Genomic DNA, 17437 nt, shown 5'->3' on the forward strand with positions numbered 1-17437 from the left:
TGGGTTAAAAATTAATGCCTATTATTATTACAGGGAGAAACAGTGACTTGCACTCAACCGGACATAAAGGATCCTGTTGGCTCAGTTTTTATAAAAATAAGCGGCGTGAGCCTGCTGGTTAAACAAGTCAGTTCCTGCTACGAATGCTCCTGTACTGGAAGAAATTGGCAGAACTCTGATTGTTGTTATGCTGCTCTTTAATCATCCAATTTGAGAGAAAAAAGTTCCAAAATTTATACAACTAAAAATTATTGGTCAGTTCGAGGATGAGTTATAAACTTGTTATATGTTTCTGAAATTATTATAATAAAAAAGACAAAAACGACAATTGATATTAAGCATTCTTTAATTACAGAGTAGGGTTATGTACAGTTTTTATGGCACTTGGTATTAACCAAGTGACATATAGCAATCGCAAATTCTGTCGGTCTGTCTGTCGGTCTGTCGGTCCCGGTTTTGCTACTTTAGGCACATCCAGGTAAGATAGGACGATGAAATTTGGAAGGCGTATGAGGTACCGGACCAGATTAAATTAGAAATAGTCTTTTTTCCGATTCGACCATCTGGGGGGGGGGTGGTTAATTCGGAAAAAATAGAAAAAATTAAGTATTTTTAACTTATGAGCGGGTGATGGGATCTTAATGAAATTTGATGTTTGGAATGATATTGTGTCTCAGAACTTTTATTTTAAATCCCGACCGGATCTGATGACATTGGGGGGAGTTGGAGGGGGGGCTAAATCTTGGAAAACACTTACGACGTAATCGGAACGAATCCGCTCTCTTTGGGGTAGTTGGGGGGGGGGTAATTCTGAAAAATTAGAAAAAATGAGGTATTTTTAACTTACGAACGGGTGATCGGATCTCAATGAAGTTTAATGTTGAGAAGGATATCGTGTCTTAGAGCTCTTATTTTAAATCCCGGGTGGATCTGGTGACATTGGGGGGGGAGTTGGGAGGGGGAAACCTAAAACTTGGAAAAAACTTATAGTGGAGGGATCGGGATGAAACTTGGTGGGAAAAATAAATACAAGTCCTAGATACATGATTGACATAACCAGAACGGATCCGCTCTCTTTGGGGTAGTTGGGGGAGGGGTTAATTCTGAAAAATTAGAAAAAATGAGGTATTTTTAACTTACGAACGGGTGATCGAATATCAATGAAATTTGATATTTAGAAGGATATCGTGTCTCAAAGCTCTTATTTTAAATCCTGACTGGATCTGCTGACATTGGGGGAAGTTTGGGGTGGGAGAACCTAAAATCATGGAAAACGCTTAGATTGGAGGGATTGGGATGAAACTTGGTGGGAAAAATAAGCAGAGGTCTTACATACGTGACTTACATAATTGGAACAGATTCGCTCTATTGGGGGGGGGGGGTTAATTCTGAAAAATAAGAAAAAATGACGTATTTTTAACTTACGAAGGAGTGATCGGATCTTCATGAAACTTAATATTTAGAAGGACCTCGTAACTCAGATCTCCTATTTTAAATCTCAACCGGATCAAGCGTAATTGGGGGGGGGGGCAGTTGGGGGACCGAAAATCTTAGAAAATACTTAAAGCGGTGAGATCAGGATGAAACTGGATGGGAAGAATAGAAACCTGTCTAAGATACGTGACTGACATAACCGGACCGGATCTGCTCTCTTTGGTGGAATTGGGGGGGGGGTAATTTTGAAAATTGATGTATTTGTAACTTACGAAAGGGTGACCAGATCTTAATGAAATTTGATATTTAGAAGGATCTTGTGGTTTAAAGTTCTAATTTTAAATTCCGACCAGATCCTGTGACATTGGGGGGAGTTGGAGGGGGAAACCGGAATTCTTGGAAAATGTGAAGATTGGGGTATTTTTATCTTACGAATAGATGATCGGATCTTAATGAAATTTGATTTTTAGAAGGAATCCATGTCTCAGAGCTCTTATTTCAAATCACGAACAGATCTTTTGACATTGGGGGGAGTTGGAGGGGCTAATCTTGGAGAAACACTTGGAGTGGAGGAATCGGGATGAAGCATGGTGGATAGAATAAGCAAATGTCCTTGATACGTGGTTGACGTGATTGCTAATCGAACATTCCCTGTGTCCCCGTCGTCATTTATATATCCCCCTGTGCCCACCGGTGTCCCCGTTGTAGTTGTGTCCCTGTGTCGTGGTCGTCATTTATATTCCCTGTGTCCCAGTCGTCATTTGTGTCTCGGTCGTCGTTTGTGTCCCGGTGTCCTGGTATGTAATTTCTCTTTGAGTGTCCCAGTCGTTCATTTATATTCCCTGTGTCCCGGTCGTCATTTGTGTCCTGGTCGTCGTTTGTGTCCCGGTGTCCTGGTATGTAATTCTTCTTTGAGTGTCCCGGTCGTCATTTATATTCCCTATGTCCCGGTCGTCATTTGTGTCCCGGTGCTTTGTTGATGGTGATTGCTAATCGAACATTCCCCATGTCCCGATCGCTTTCTCTTTGAGTGTCCCGGTCTTCATTTATATTCCCTGTGTCCCGCTGTCCAGGTCGTCATTTGTGTCCCGATATCCCGGTCTGTAATTTCGTCAGTCGACAAACATGACGTCGGTCGACACACAAACATGACGTCACTCGACAGACATAACCCACAGACAACTTATTTGTATATAAATACTACCTAGTTGGTGGAGGCGCTTCGCCCCCCCCCCGCGCGTAAGTCGTTACGCGCCATTGTAGTTGTGTCCCTGTGTCCCACCTGTGAATATAGATAAAAAAGAAAAGATTTCTCTTTTCGTTATAGATATATATATATATATATATGTTTTTAACTACGTAAAACTTGCGAATATACAACATTCTTCGATGTCCCATTGTCTGTGCATATAAATAGATTGTCAGGTTTACCGACTCTTGAACATGCAACATAAAATTGTCCATGGGAAAAATAATCCGTATTCAGATCTATACCTCATTATTCTAATGATTGCCCTTGAGCTATGTTGATGGTGATTGCTAATCGAACATTCCCTGTGTCCCGGTCGTCATTTGTGTCCCAGTGTCCCAGTCTGTAATTTCTCTTTGAGCGTCCCGTTCGTCATTTATATTCCCTGTGTCCCGGTCGTCATTTGTGTCCCGGTCTGGGAAAATTTGTCGCCACCCGTGCAAATTTTTTGTATTTTTATGCTGGTTTTAAATATATAGGCTCCATCAAGTTTATTATTACCCATCAAAAGTTATGAGCCTGAGAAAATTTGATTACGTTTTCGAAAAAAGGAGGTAACACACCGTAAAACTCTTAGAATGCTAATGAAAATCATACCATCAAATTCAGCGTATCAGAGAACTGTAGAGGTATCAAGCTCCTATCTTCAAAAATGTGGTTTTCTGCATTTTTGCCAGAAGAAACATCACGGATGCGTGTTTATTTGTTTTGTTGTTGTTATATTTTTTTCAGGAGTGATCGTGTCAACTCAATGGTCCCAGAATGTCACGAGAGGCTCGTTATAGCGGAAATTAGAAGTTCTAGTGCCCTTTTAAGTGACCAAACAAATTTAAGGGCAACTAGGCTTCCTCCCACGCTAATTTTTTCCCAAAGTCACCGGATCAAAATTTTGAGATAGTCATTTTGTTAGCATAGTCGAAAAATATCATAATAATGTATTTGAGGGCGACTTTATCCCCCATAGTGCCCCGGGGAAAGGTTGCAAGTTATGAACTTTACCCATTGTTTACATATAGTATTGATTATTCGGAAGAATACTGACTTTTTCAGGGCGATTTTTTCAGGTTATTGGTGGGGGGTCGGGGGAGGGGTTACATGACCGTATCTTTCCATGGAGGAATTTATCACGGGAGAAGGGAATTTGCATGAAGGAGGCGCTGGATTTTCCAGCATTAGTTAGAAAATAACGAGAAACTAAGTTTTAAAAAAAACAAGTTTTTTCAACTGAAAGTAAGGAGCAACATTCAAAGTCAAAATGAACAGAAATTTTAATTATATGAGCGAGTTTGTTCCCCTCCTCAATACCATGCTCTTTGCGCTAAAGTATTTTTAGTAATTTCAAAAGAGCTATTTATTTTAATTAAACGGCCTTTGTGATTCAGGGATCATTCTTAAGGAATTGGAACAAAATTCAAACTTGTGAGTAAAGAGCAAGATATTGGCGAGGGGGAAAACTCTCTTATATACGTAATATAAATACACGAATATAGGAGTTCGTTACGTAAGTTAATTTGTAAGTTACGTGTATTTATTACTAATAAAAACGTTCGTGAATAAAAATAAAGGTTCTAGTAGCCTTATTAAGAAGCCAAAGAAATTTGGAGGGCAACTAGGCCCCCTTCCCGCCCCTTTTTTCTCAAAATCATCCGATCAAAACTTTGAAAAAACCATTTAGCCAAAAAAGTCAAATTAATATTAACCAATCAATCAATAACTTTATTGACCCATATAAAATGACACGGGAGTGCCCATATGGAGTAAAGGGAAAAAAAGAGAAGAGAAAAAAACAATCAGACCATGATAAACAATACTAAATAAACGCACTATAATATGGGTGGCTACAGTCTAGAGATGAAACAAATTCGGCACGTCGTTGGTCCATAGCTACAAATCGATCTGTAAGACCATATAATTGCGTAACTTTGAGGATACGAGCCCAAAGAAGGAAGACTTAGAAGATACTTTGCATACTTGTAATGTAGCTTACGGACTGTCCGTGAATCAGTCATGGTAAATAGCTTCCAAAAAGGAGCTAGGGCTAGGACATAAGGAATTATGTAAGCATTATAGAGTCTAGCCAAAACATTTTTACTGTAACGTGTTTTAGCATTAACTAGTAGTCCACAAGTTGTTCTAGCCTTCGTGTTGAAATATGCAAATTTCATTTAAATTATTCATTTACGGTGAGCCAAAATCAAAACCTCTTAGAATAAACACTGCACACAATGCCCATGGAAGAGGTATTGCTTCTTTGTCTGCTAGTGGGGCCGGTCCAGCAAAAATAAAGAGTGTACTTCGCTGAAATATCTTGGCCTTCCTTTTGGTCTAGATAAGTGAAGTAATCAAACACACTCATTAGACTCAGGGCTACCACCCAATGAGAAAAAACACTAAATTTTAGTGCTGTTTTGGTTGATTTAGGGATTTTTTCAATAATCTAATCATTAATGTGCTGATTTACAGATTTACGCCAAATGTAAAAAAAATCACAAGAAATAGTGACAAACCCCTAGGGGTAGCAACCTTAATTGGACTATGTTGTAGCCGGTTTTCGCACCAGCTACGCTAAACTTGCTGCACTCAAGTAAAATTACAGCAAGCATGTACTTGCTAAACTATACTCCACTATGGCTATCCCACACGCGCTAAATACAATCGCCCCTGTGAGACTACTTATCAACTTCAACTTCAACTTTTTTTTTATTCAACTTAAATACAAAACAATATTAATATAAATATTAATATAAACAATAATATATTAATATATATTAATAAATATATTAATAAATATATTAAATAATATTATATTAATATATTAAATATATATTATAAATATATTAAATATATATTAATAAATATATTAAATATATTAATAAATATATTAATATTAATATAAACAATATAATAGCCCCAACAGAAAGCAGAGCTCGTAAGGCTGGGACAGTGCAAAAATATAGAAAAAAGCATCAACATCTCACCGTAATGATTCCAAAATTTAACACGGCGAAAGACAAACAAAATAGAAAAAAAAATTATAAAAGAGAAGTAACAAGGATAAGTAAATAAATAAATATCGGGCAGGAGGGGCGTGGGAGGCCATCACAGACACAGGCACACAAAAACAAAACACACAAAAAAGAAGATCAAATAATTTAATTTTCCATCATCAATGGTGAATAACCAAAAATTTAGCAAACAATCTGTAATATTTGCTTTTTTAAATTTAGTTTAGATTTTTGGGATGGATCAAACAGAATTTTATTATATAGTTTATAGTTGCTTATAGTTGTTAGCAATGAAGGGTATTTGGTACCTAATCGAAAACCTTGACCTTTCAGAAATTACAAAAGGAATTCGGTACATCCCAGACCTCCGACAATCCGAACGAGGAAGTAAAATTAACAGAGATTTGTAATAGAAATAATTTTTAGAATTTTGGATTTGAAAATGCCATATGCAAGTATTTAATACTCGTATATCATTTAAATCTAACAAATTTAAGAAGAGGAATAATGTTTTAGTTTCCGAAACATTTTCAAATTTTGAGGGTCGATGTAAGAAATTTCCAAGTATTCTTATTGCCCTATTTTGTAGTACTTGTAAGGGTTTTATATGCTTCCAAAATGAATTAAGATATACAACTGAGCAGTAATTAAAATAAGAAGTAATTAGAGAGTCGTAAATTATTTTTAAAATGGTAAAAGGAAAAATATTCTTCACACGATACATCGACCCAATGTTTTGAGCAAGTTTTAATCTTAAATACTCAATATGATTATGAAATGACAAAAGGGGACCAAGAAAAACTCCTAAATAACGATGTGATTGGACCCTAAAAATTTAGGGTCCAGCATGTTCTGAACGACCAAAAACCATAAAATTAGGTTTTGTAAAATTTGGTACTAGATTATTGGAAACAAGCCATCGATTTACTGAGGTAACACTTATAGTCAGATTTTCGATCAATGTCGATGAATCCCTAGCTTTAACTGTTATAGCTGTATCATCTGCAAATAGAATTGCATGGCTAATATTCTCATGCAAACCTCGTGGAAGATCATTAATATAAATCAAAAATAAAAGTGGACCTAATACTGAGCCTTGGAGGACACCAGTATCAATAAGGCTTTTTAAATTAGTCATTTTTCCACCGACATCTACTGTGATTTTGCGTCCACACAGGTATGCTTACTTTGTAATTCTTTCCCTCTTTGGGAGAGTTGGGGGGAGGGTAATTCTGAAAAATTAGAAAAATGAGGTATTTGTAATTTATGAACTGGTGATCAGATCTTAATGAAACTTGATATTTAGAAGGATCTTGTGCTTCAGCACTCTTATTACGAATCCCGACCAGATCCGGTGACAGTAGGCGGAGTTGGAGGGGGAAACCGAAAATCTTGGTAAATGATTAGAGTGAAGAGATCGGGGTGAAACTTGGTGGGTAGAATAAACAAATATCGTAAATACGTGATTGACGTAACCGGACTGGATCCGCTCTCTTTGGGGGAGTTAGGGGGGGTCTAGTGCTTTGGCGAGTTCGGTGCTTCTGGACGTGCTAGGACAATAAAGATTGGCAGGCATGTCAGGGCCCTGCACAAACTGACTTGATAAAGTCGTTTTCCCCGATTTGACCATCTGGGAGGCTGAAGGGAGAGGAAAAATTAAAAAAATGAGGTATGTTTAACTTACCAGTGAGTGATCAGATCTTAAGGAAATTTGATATTTAGAAGGACCTGGTGTCTTAGAGCTCTTATTTTAAATCCCGACCGGCATTAATTATCTGATTTTCCTTTTCAATCAATCCATTGATTCTTAGAATTTTGCTAGAGCTCATACCATATGAGCTCTTGGCTCTTCCAACCTCGTCATAAGTGCCATATGAGCTCTTAGCTCTTGTTTTTTTTCAGGAAGAAAAACTTGCCCGAACAAGAAAGTTTACCAGAACAAGAAAAATTTCTAGTGTCTCCAAATTGTTCCAGGCTTTCCGAAACTCCGAATCCGGCTTTAACTATTATAGATGATTCTACGGTTAGTAAAAATGCGGCATCTGGTAGCTCTTGCGATTTTGGTTCGCCAGGAGAACACTTTGGAATCGATTTGTCTGGAATTCCAGATGTAAATTGTATAGTCAACTTGCGTCATCTGCTTAGTGAGTTTATAGAAGCAATAAAACATCAGTTCAATTGCAAGGACGGGAAATCAAAGCTTCGCGTGAAAGAAATTAAAAACACTGGACTCCAAACAAAGCTCGTCATTATCTGCCAAGACTGTGGCTGGAAAAAGCGAGTAGAAGGTGAGTCGGAAGCCCCCCTCCCTACTGTAAAAGAATACCTAACAAATTTCAGTGAACAGATATTAGGTAACAAAAAAGAGAAGATCAGCAATTTACGAGGCAACGTGAACGTGAAAGCTGTATGGGGTATCATGGGGACCGGAGGAGGCTACGCATCTTTGAACGAATTATTAAGTGTATTGGGAATAAAAAATATGAATCCGAAAACGTTTATGAATTCAGAACGCTTAGTTGGTAACGCATGGATGGATGCACTATCAGATGTCTTAGAAGAAAATGGTCGTGAATCCCTGAAATTAGCCATTCATGAGGACAGGTTTATCAACGATTTTCTCTGGACTAAGGTCATCTGTGATGGTGGCTGGAATAAACGCAGCAAAGGACACGATTATACTGCAAAAGGTTGTGTTGGGGTAATCATTGATGCCTTTACGAAAAAATTATTATATGTAGGAATAAGAAATAAATATTGTTACCTCTGCTTCAGCTCAAAGAAGGCAAACCAGAAAGTGAAAGATCATGTTTGCTTTATGAACTACAATGGTCCCTCAAAGAGCATGGAAACCGACATTCTTGTTGAAGGTTTTCGCCAAAGTGAAGCCATGCATAACCTTCAGTATTTACAATACATCGGAGACGGCGATTCTAGTGTTTTTTACAAGCTAAGACAAAGTGTTTCATACGGATCATATATCCAAAAAGAAGAATGTGCCAATCACGTGACCAAGAACTATACAAAATACCTCCATAATGTTGTGAAGACAAAAAAAGGGATGCACAGCAAATTTCTTTCAAATGATATAATTCTAAAGCTAACCAAAAATCTACGAGGTGCAATAAAAAAGAACTCGGCTGATGGTGGGTCTGCCGAAAATCTAAGACAACTCTTACGAAGAGGCCCAGAGCATGTGTTTGGTAATCATAAACAGTGTGATGGTGGCTGTGCCAAAAAGAATGGGGTCTTAGAAACTGTGGAGAACCGCTATAATAACCTTCCGAAACTATTTTGGAGGATGTAAAAGCTGGCGTAGAAAATATTTGTAAAAAAGTGGACTTATTAAGAAACGATGAAACGACCAATCTTGCCGAGAATTATATGTCTGTTGCAGTGAAATTCGTCGGCGGAAAAAAAATAAGCCGCTCGAAACGTTGGTCATACCATGCTAGGATAAGTGGAGCAAGCCTATCCTACTCCTTGGGCCCGAAATGGCAATCTTCTACATGGAAAAAAACATTTGGCTACAGTCCTTGCAAAATAACAAAAGAATACACGGTGAAAACTTCTAATCTTCGGAAACGGACAAAAACAAATCAGAAAAGATATTACGCAACCATGGGTGGGAGATATCTGGCCAAAAAGAAAGAGAATCAGAGTTTGCCTAAAGGCGATCAAAATTACGGACCAAATTGCAACAAGCCTGATATGAATCCAGAGGAATTTGAAATTTCAAAGGCTGATTATGTTGCAAAAAATATGAATCTGGATGGAGCCAAACTGCAGGAGATCTACGTAAACACAAAGGGGCAAAATGATAACTGGATATCTGAGAGGAGCAAAAGGATTACTGCCACTTATTTTCATAGAATAGCTTCTCGCAAAAAAACTGCTCCAACCGCACCCATAGTCAAGAATATCCGAATTAATTCTAATTTCAAATCTATTCCAATGCTTAGGGGAATTCAACTGGAGGCTATTGCACTGACGGCGTACGAGCAGAGAGAGGGAGTACCATTTGATCCCATTTGATCTCCATTAATAAAAGGAGATCAAATGGGACTACTCATTCATCCAAATATCCAGTTTCTTGGAGCTTCTCTTGATGGTCGCTTAGAAAACGGCACACCAGTTGAAGTGAAGACTGTCCATAATATTCCCAGAGGAATGACCATAAGGGAAGTGGCATCCCAAAAAGGATTGGTAAAGAACTTTTTCCTATGGTTACACAATTCAAAATTGGAGTTAAAGAAAAATCACAAATACTATGCTCAAATTCAAGGTCAGCTAGAAATCACCAATCAAGAAGAATGTCACTTGGTGGTATATCACCATGAGCATGATGTGGAAATTTTAACTATTCCGAGATCAAAAGAGTATTTTTTGTCCATATTACCAAAGCTTCAGGAGTTTTGGAGCGAGTGTTTACTTCCGGAGATATTAGACTCGCGATTGATTAGGAACATGCCACTTAGAGAGCCTGCCTTAGTCTGGGCTGCAGCAAATCGCGGAATGAAACGGACTTTGGAGCCAGAAGACAGTGGATGTGAGAAAATTACTTGGTCCGACACTGAAAGTGAATATTGAAAGTGGATTTTTCATTGACATGTGAAGAGCATTGACATGCGAAAAGTATAGAGATTGTTTAGGGGTCATAATGTATTAGTAGCAGTAATGTTAACCTTAACATATTAGGGTTGTTTGAATAGTAGACTATTATAGGTTAACTATTAGTGTTGGTGAATAGCATATAAATATTAGTAAGTAAATTCTATTTGAGAAATTTCAGCATTCTGTCGAAGTCCGAACCATGTTGATAAATAAACTCTGATTACGTTGAGATTTAGTTGCTACTTCAGGCACTTCCAGGTAAGCTAGGACAGCTAAATTTGGCAGGCGTATCAGGGAGCGGACCAGATTAAATTGGAAATAGTCATTTTCCAGATCTGACCATCTGGAGGGGGTGGGGGCTGGTTCATTCGGAAAAATAATATTTTTTCGGGGGCCGGTAATATTTCAGAAAAATTTCGGTTAATAGAAAAATGAAATATTTTTAACTTACGAACGGGTGACGGGATCTTAACGAAATTTGATGTTTGGAAAAATGTTGCGTCTCAGAGCTCTTATTTCAAATCCCAACTGGATCCGGTGACATTGGGGGAATTGAGGGGGGAACCTAAAATCTTGGAAAACGCTTAGAGTCGAGGGATCAGGATGAAACCTGATGGGAAAAGTAAGCACAAGTCCTAGATACGCGATTGACATAACTAGAACGGATCCGCTCTCTCCGGGGGAGTTGGGGGGGGGGGTTAATTCTGAAAAATAGAAAAAATGAGGTATTTTAACTTAGGAAAGAGTCATCAGACCCAGATGAAATTTGATATTTGGAAGGATATCGTGTCTCATAGCTCTTATTTTAAATTCCGACCGGATCCGGTGACATTGGGGGAGAGATGGGAGGGGGAACCTAAAATCATGGAAAAAGCTTAGAGTGGAGGGATCGGGATGAAACCTGATGGTAAAAATAATCGTAAGTCCTAGATATGAGATTGACATAACTGGAACGAATCTGCTCTCTTTGGGGGAGTTGGGAGGAGGATTGTTAATTCTGAAAAATTAAAAAAATAAGGTATTTTCGAGTGACGAAGGAGAGATTGGATCTTATAGAAATTTGATATTTGGAAGGATATCACGTCTCAGAGCTATTATTTTAAATCCCGACCGGATCCGGCGAAGAGGAAGTTGGGGGGGGGACCTAAAATCTTGGAAAAGGCTTAGAGTACAGGGGTCGGGATGAAACTTGGTGGTAAAACTAAGTACAAGTCCTAGAAACGGGATTGACATAACTGGAACAGATATGTTCTCCTTGGGGGAGTTGGGGAGGGAGGGTTAATTCTAAAAAATAGAAAAAATTAGGTATTTTAACTTATGAAAGAGTGATCGTACCTTTATGAAATTTCATATTTAGAAGGACCTCGAAACTCAGATCTCTCATTTTAAACCCCTACCAGATTCAGTGTCATTAGGGGGGGGGCGGCATTACTGGTACGGATCCGTTCTCTTTGAGGGAGCTAGAAGTTGTTAATTTGGAAAAATTAGAAAAATTTAGGTGTTTTTAACTTAAGATTGGGTGACCAGACCTTAATAAAATTTTATAATTAGAAGAAACTCAGGTCTCAGAGCTCTTCTTTCAAATCCCGACCAGATCTTTTGACATTGGGGGGGAATTGGAGGGGGAAACTGGAAATCTTGGAAAACGCTTATAAACGGCGTAGATACGTAATTGACGTAACTGGACTGGATCCGTTTTCTTTGGGGGAGTTAGGTGGTGTGGTTCAGTGCTTTGGTGAGTTTAGTGCTTCTGGACGTGCTAGGACGATAAAAATTGGTAGGCATGTCAGGAGCTGCACTAATTGACTTGTTACAGTTGTTTTCCCCGATTCGACCATCTGGAGGGCTGAATGGAGAGGAAAAATTTGAAAAATTGAGGTATTTTTAACTTACGAGTGGGCGATCGGATCTTAATAAATTCTGATATTTAGAAATACCTTGTATCTCAAAGCTCTTATTTTAAATCCCGACCAGCATTAAGCCTCTGATTTTCCTTTTAAAGCAATCTATTGATTCTTAGAATTTTGCTAGAGCTCATATCATATGAGCTCTTGGCTCTTGGCTCTTCTTGACCTTGTCACAAGTGCCATATGAGCTCTTAGCTCTTGTTTTTGATGAATAGTATATAAATATAAGTAGTTTCAAAAATTTATTAAATACTCCTAAGGGGTTTCCTTCCTTCCTTACCTGTATTTATGACCCCAGGGCAAGGGTGCCTAATGTTTATTATATACCTTCAGGAACATATCACTTTAAATGACATTAATTTAATAAGTATATGCATTACTCCGTAAAGCAAAGTATATGATTACCCCGGTTCCAAACCGGGGTAATCAGTCATTTATGAACGAGCTTATAAATCATCAACTATATGATGTTGGGGAAAAACCAAAATATTCTAAGATACGGCACTATTGGGAATAAAATGAGATCCCGTGGAACTAAAATGGACGAATATCCTACAACTTTAGATTTAAAAAATAATGTTCGTATATTTTATAGGCCTACAATCGGCGTTTCTTTACTTTTAAGAGCCAATAATGTCTAAAATAATGTGTTTTAAAGAATAACGTTCTTTTTAAAAATAATATTCATACATTTTATAGGCCTACAATCGATGTTTCTTTACTTTTAAAGGCCAATAATGTTTAAAATAATGTGTTTTTAAGAATAATGTTCTTTTTAAAAATAATGTTCATACATTTTATAAGTCTACAATCGGTGTTTCTTTACTTTTAAAGGCCAATAATGTTTAAAATGATGTGTTTTTAAGAATAATATTCTTTTTAAAAATAATGTTCATACATTTTATAGGCCTACAATCGGGGTTTCTTTACTTGTAAAGCCAAACTGTTATCTGCTTTGTAACCTAACAAATTCCAATTCGTATGGTGTTAAAATGATATTGCCTCAAGGTGTTGTTGCCAATTATACATGTTTTCAACTTCCTTTTAAATCTGGTCTAAATGCTAAGGAGATGTCAACATTCTTAATGATATTCTGGCAAACCCCTCAAGGAGTGCTTAAGCCAATGAGAAAGGAGGAAATCTTGAATACTAAGAATTATTGCTAAAAATCATCTGTTATAACTACAAACTTAACAATCTTTGGGATTATTTGTCGGTAAAAGATCTACAAAACGACACAAAAATCAAGGCTATATGATTAGTACAACCCTTTTAAACAGTAAAGGAAGAATATCTTAAATGGCAAATTTTAAAGGAAACTGATGATAATAAAAAAAAAATTCACGGCCAAAATTTTTGAAATCTTGTGGCAAATGAAGAGGCTACTTTACAATTCTCTACGCCTTCTAAAAGTAATTTTATTGCTACTTTTAAAAATTAGAGGTGTCCCCACTAATTAATTTTTTATGAAGCTCTAAAGAAAAAAAAAAATGCAAATTTGTTCGGCCTATTCATGTCAAAGCTTTCAATGAAGCCACAGTAATTTTTTCATCAAAGAATCTGCTCGTGTCTGTTGTTAATACGCATTTCACTGCTATAGGAAAATAGTATTGGCTTCAAACCTCGGAGATCCACCTTAAGTCGGAATTTATCATTTCGTTAAGAAGAATTTCATGATTTAAACTGTCAAATGCTTTTTTTATATCATAGAAAACAGTAGTAATATATACTACTATATATATATATATATATATATATATATATATATATATATATATATATATATATATATATATATATATATATATATATATATATATGATGATAGAAATATATCATCTAAACAATTATTTATTTCTAATGAAAGAGCTGCAACTGTGTGTTCTGTCGAACAGTTTTCCCTAAATCCAAATTGATATTTGGTAAAGAAATTTATTTTATCTAAATGGCTAAAAATCCTTTCTTTTAAAATTTTCAACACTTTAGATAATGACGATAAAATTGCAACTGGACGATAATTACTTACATCAGATTTGTCGCCTTTTTTATACAACGGAATTACTCGGGCAATTTTCCATCTACTAGGAAATATATCTGAATTGATACTCAAATTGAAAATGTGGACAAGTGGTTCAAAAATAACTCCGGCAATACTCTTTAACACATTTGTTGATAATTCATCATATCCCACTGAATTACCGTTTTTTATATTTTTGATAGTCTTATGGAATTTTGCAAAAATAACAGGAGCCAGAAATACGCTCGTACATTCATTGGGGGGTAGATATTCTTTATGCGACCTGCAAGGGGGAAAATCTACTCCTGCTGAAACAATTACTTGACCGACACCAGCAAAATAATCACTAAACATATTAGTAACATCTTGCAGTTCTCTAGCTTCTACACCATTTATATTAATTAATACCTCAGGATGTGATAACTTTTTATTTTTTCCAATTTCATCCTTAATTAAATTCCAAGTTTTTCGAAGAGAATCAGAATTTTTAAATGAATTTTCATAATACACTCTTTCATTTTCTCTAAGAATCCTTACTAACAGATTCTTACAGTTTTTAAACCATATTATATTTATTTCAGTGGGTTACTTCATTTTAATTTTACATAAACGATTTTTTTCATTAATAGATCTCAAAAGCGATGCATTTACCCATGGTTTTCTTGGTGTATGCCTCTTTCCTTTCAGATTTCTATACGGGCAAAATTTATCAAGCTTTTCAGCCAATATATTATAAAAGTTATCTAAGGATTGATCTGGATCCATTTCATCAATTACTGAACTCCACCCTACGTCACCGTGTGCTTCTTTTAATTTTAACAAATTTTTTCCCCAAAGTCTCTTCGCTTTGTTGACTTCTTTTCATTATACGGGAAATATAGCGAAAAATCAGCCATAAGTATGCAGTGATCAGATGAATCATCAGGAATGACATATGTACTAACAGCACTTTCAGGTGAAAAAATATTATCAATTAGTGAATATGACGTATCAGTTACTCTGGATGGTACAAGACATACAGGATATAATCCATGAGATAGTGGACATTCTAAAAACCTCAAAGTGTTACTATCCAGTCTATTCTGATTAGCAGAAAGGTTCATTAAGTCAATATTAAAATCTCCTATATAACTAGATAAGAAGTATTAAGACTAGCTAATTTATCCAAGAATTTTTCAAAACAATTCCTAAATTCTATCTGACTAGCTGACGGACTACGGTAAATAACTGCGATTAGAATCTTCTCATTATTTGGAAGAAAAAAAAAACATTCAATAACACAAGATTCAAATAACATTTCAATATTCATTGGCAAAAAATCTAGTCTTGCACGGGCTGGTATGCAACTTTTAATTAAAACACCAAAACCACCTTTCTTCTGCATACTCCTCCCAACATGAAACAATTGATAACCATCAACATGAATACTTTCAACTGGAAACTCATCTAAGAAAGTTTCGCATAAACCGAATATGTCCGCATCAGATGTCGATAGAAAAGTGTCAATTGTAACCCTTGCAGTCCTCCAGCCCCGGCAATTCCAAAATGATATCCTCCTCGTTCTTGAATTTTTCTTTGCCAATCCATTCAAAAATAAATATTGATTTTTTGGTATATCTAAAATGCTGCTATTATCTTCATTATCACTAGCTACAATATTTTGGAAAACTGAATGAAACAAAAGAGAATCTCGCTCAAATTCTTTTTAACCTTCACGATGGAATTCCATCACTATTTCTATTCATTATTAAATATAAAAAAAACTAGTTTTTTTTAACTGAAAGTAAGGAGCGACATTAAAACTTAAAACGAATAGAAATTACTCCGTATATGAAATGGGTTGTCCCCTTCGCAATCCCTCGCTCTTTACGCTAAAGTTTTTAATTGTTTTAAAAAGTAGAATTGTGGCAAAGAGTCAAACTTTAGCGTAAAGAGCGAGGGATTGTGGAGGGGACAACCCATTTCATATACGGAGTAATTTCTGTTCGCTTTAAGTTTTAATGTCGCTCCTTACTTTCAGTTAAAAAAACTATTTTTTTTTTATTTAGTTTCTGAACGTTTTGAATTAATACATGTTTGATTTTGGCTCTCTGCACATAAATTATTGAAATTGAATTTGCATATTAATTCTTTTTTTTTTTTTTGACTAAATGGATTTCTCTTAGTTTTGATCAGACGATTTTGAAAAATAAGGGGTGGGGAAGGAGGCCTAGTTGCCCTCCAATTTTTCGGTTACTTAAAAAGAAAACACTGGTCAAAGTTTGTAACTTGCAGCCCCTCCCCCGGGGACTGTGGGGGAGTAAGTCATGCCCAAAGAAACAGTTATCATGGTTTTCGACTATTCGGAACAAAATGGCTATCTCAAAATTTTGATCCCTTGACTTTGGGAAAAAATGAGCGAGGGAGGGGGCCTAGGTGCCCTCCAATTGTTTTGGTCACTTAAAAAGGGCACTAGAACTTTTCATTTCCGTTAGAATGAGCCCTATTGCGACATTCTAGGACCACTTGGTCGATACGATGACCCCTGGGGAAAAGAAAAAAAGAACAAACAAATAAACACGCTATTTTCCAAAATAAGGCAAATTTTCTCAGGCTCGTAACTTTTGATGAAACTTATATATTTACAATCAGCATGAAAATCCGATTCTTTTGATGTATCTTCTAGCAACAAAATTTCGTTTTTTAGAGTTTCGTTTACTATTGAGCCGGGTCGCTCCTTACTACAGTTCGTTACCACGAACTGTTTGATCACTAAATGAATATTTGTAATTGAACCATCAGGTCTTTTCACAAACAAGTTTGTCTGAATCCCCTTTGATATCCATGCTTCATATCTAGGAATCTTCCGCAATTTATCCCGTTTCGCTTCAGCTTGCTGGAATGCTGGCATTTTTTATAATAGAACACTTGTCGTCTTTCAAACAGTTCATGGTAACGAACTGTAGTAAGGAGCGACCCGGCTCAACAATAACCGAAACTCTAAAAAATGGAATTTTGATACCAATAGTTACATCAAATGAATCACATTTTAATGCTGATTTTAAATATATAAGTTTCATCAAGATCAGTTATACCCATCAAAAGTTACGAGCCGGAGAAAATTTGCCTCATTTTAGAAAATAGGGGAAAACATCCCCTAAAAGTCATACAATCTTAACAAAAATCACACCATCAGATTCAGCGTATCAGAGAACCTTATTGCAGAAGTTTC

Source organism: Artemia franciscana, chromosome 16, assembly GCF_032884065.1.
Source record: "Artemia franciscana chromosome 16, ASM3288406v1, whole genome shotgun sequence".
Taxonomy (NCBI): Eukaryota; Metazoa; Arthropoda; class Branchiopoda; order Anostraca; family Artemiidae; genus Artemia; species Artemia franciscana.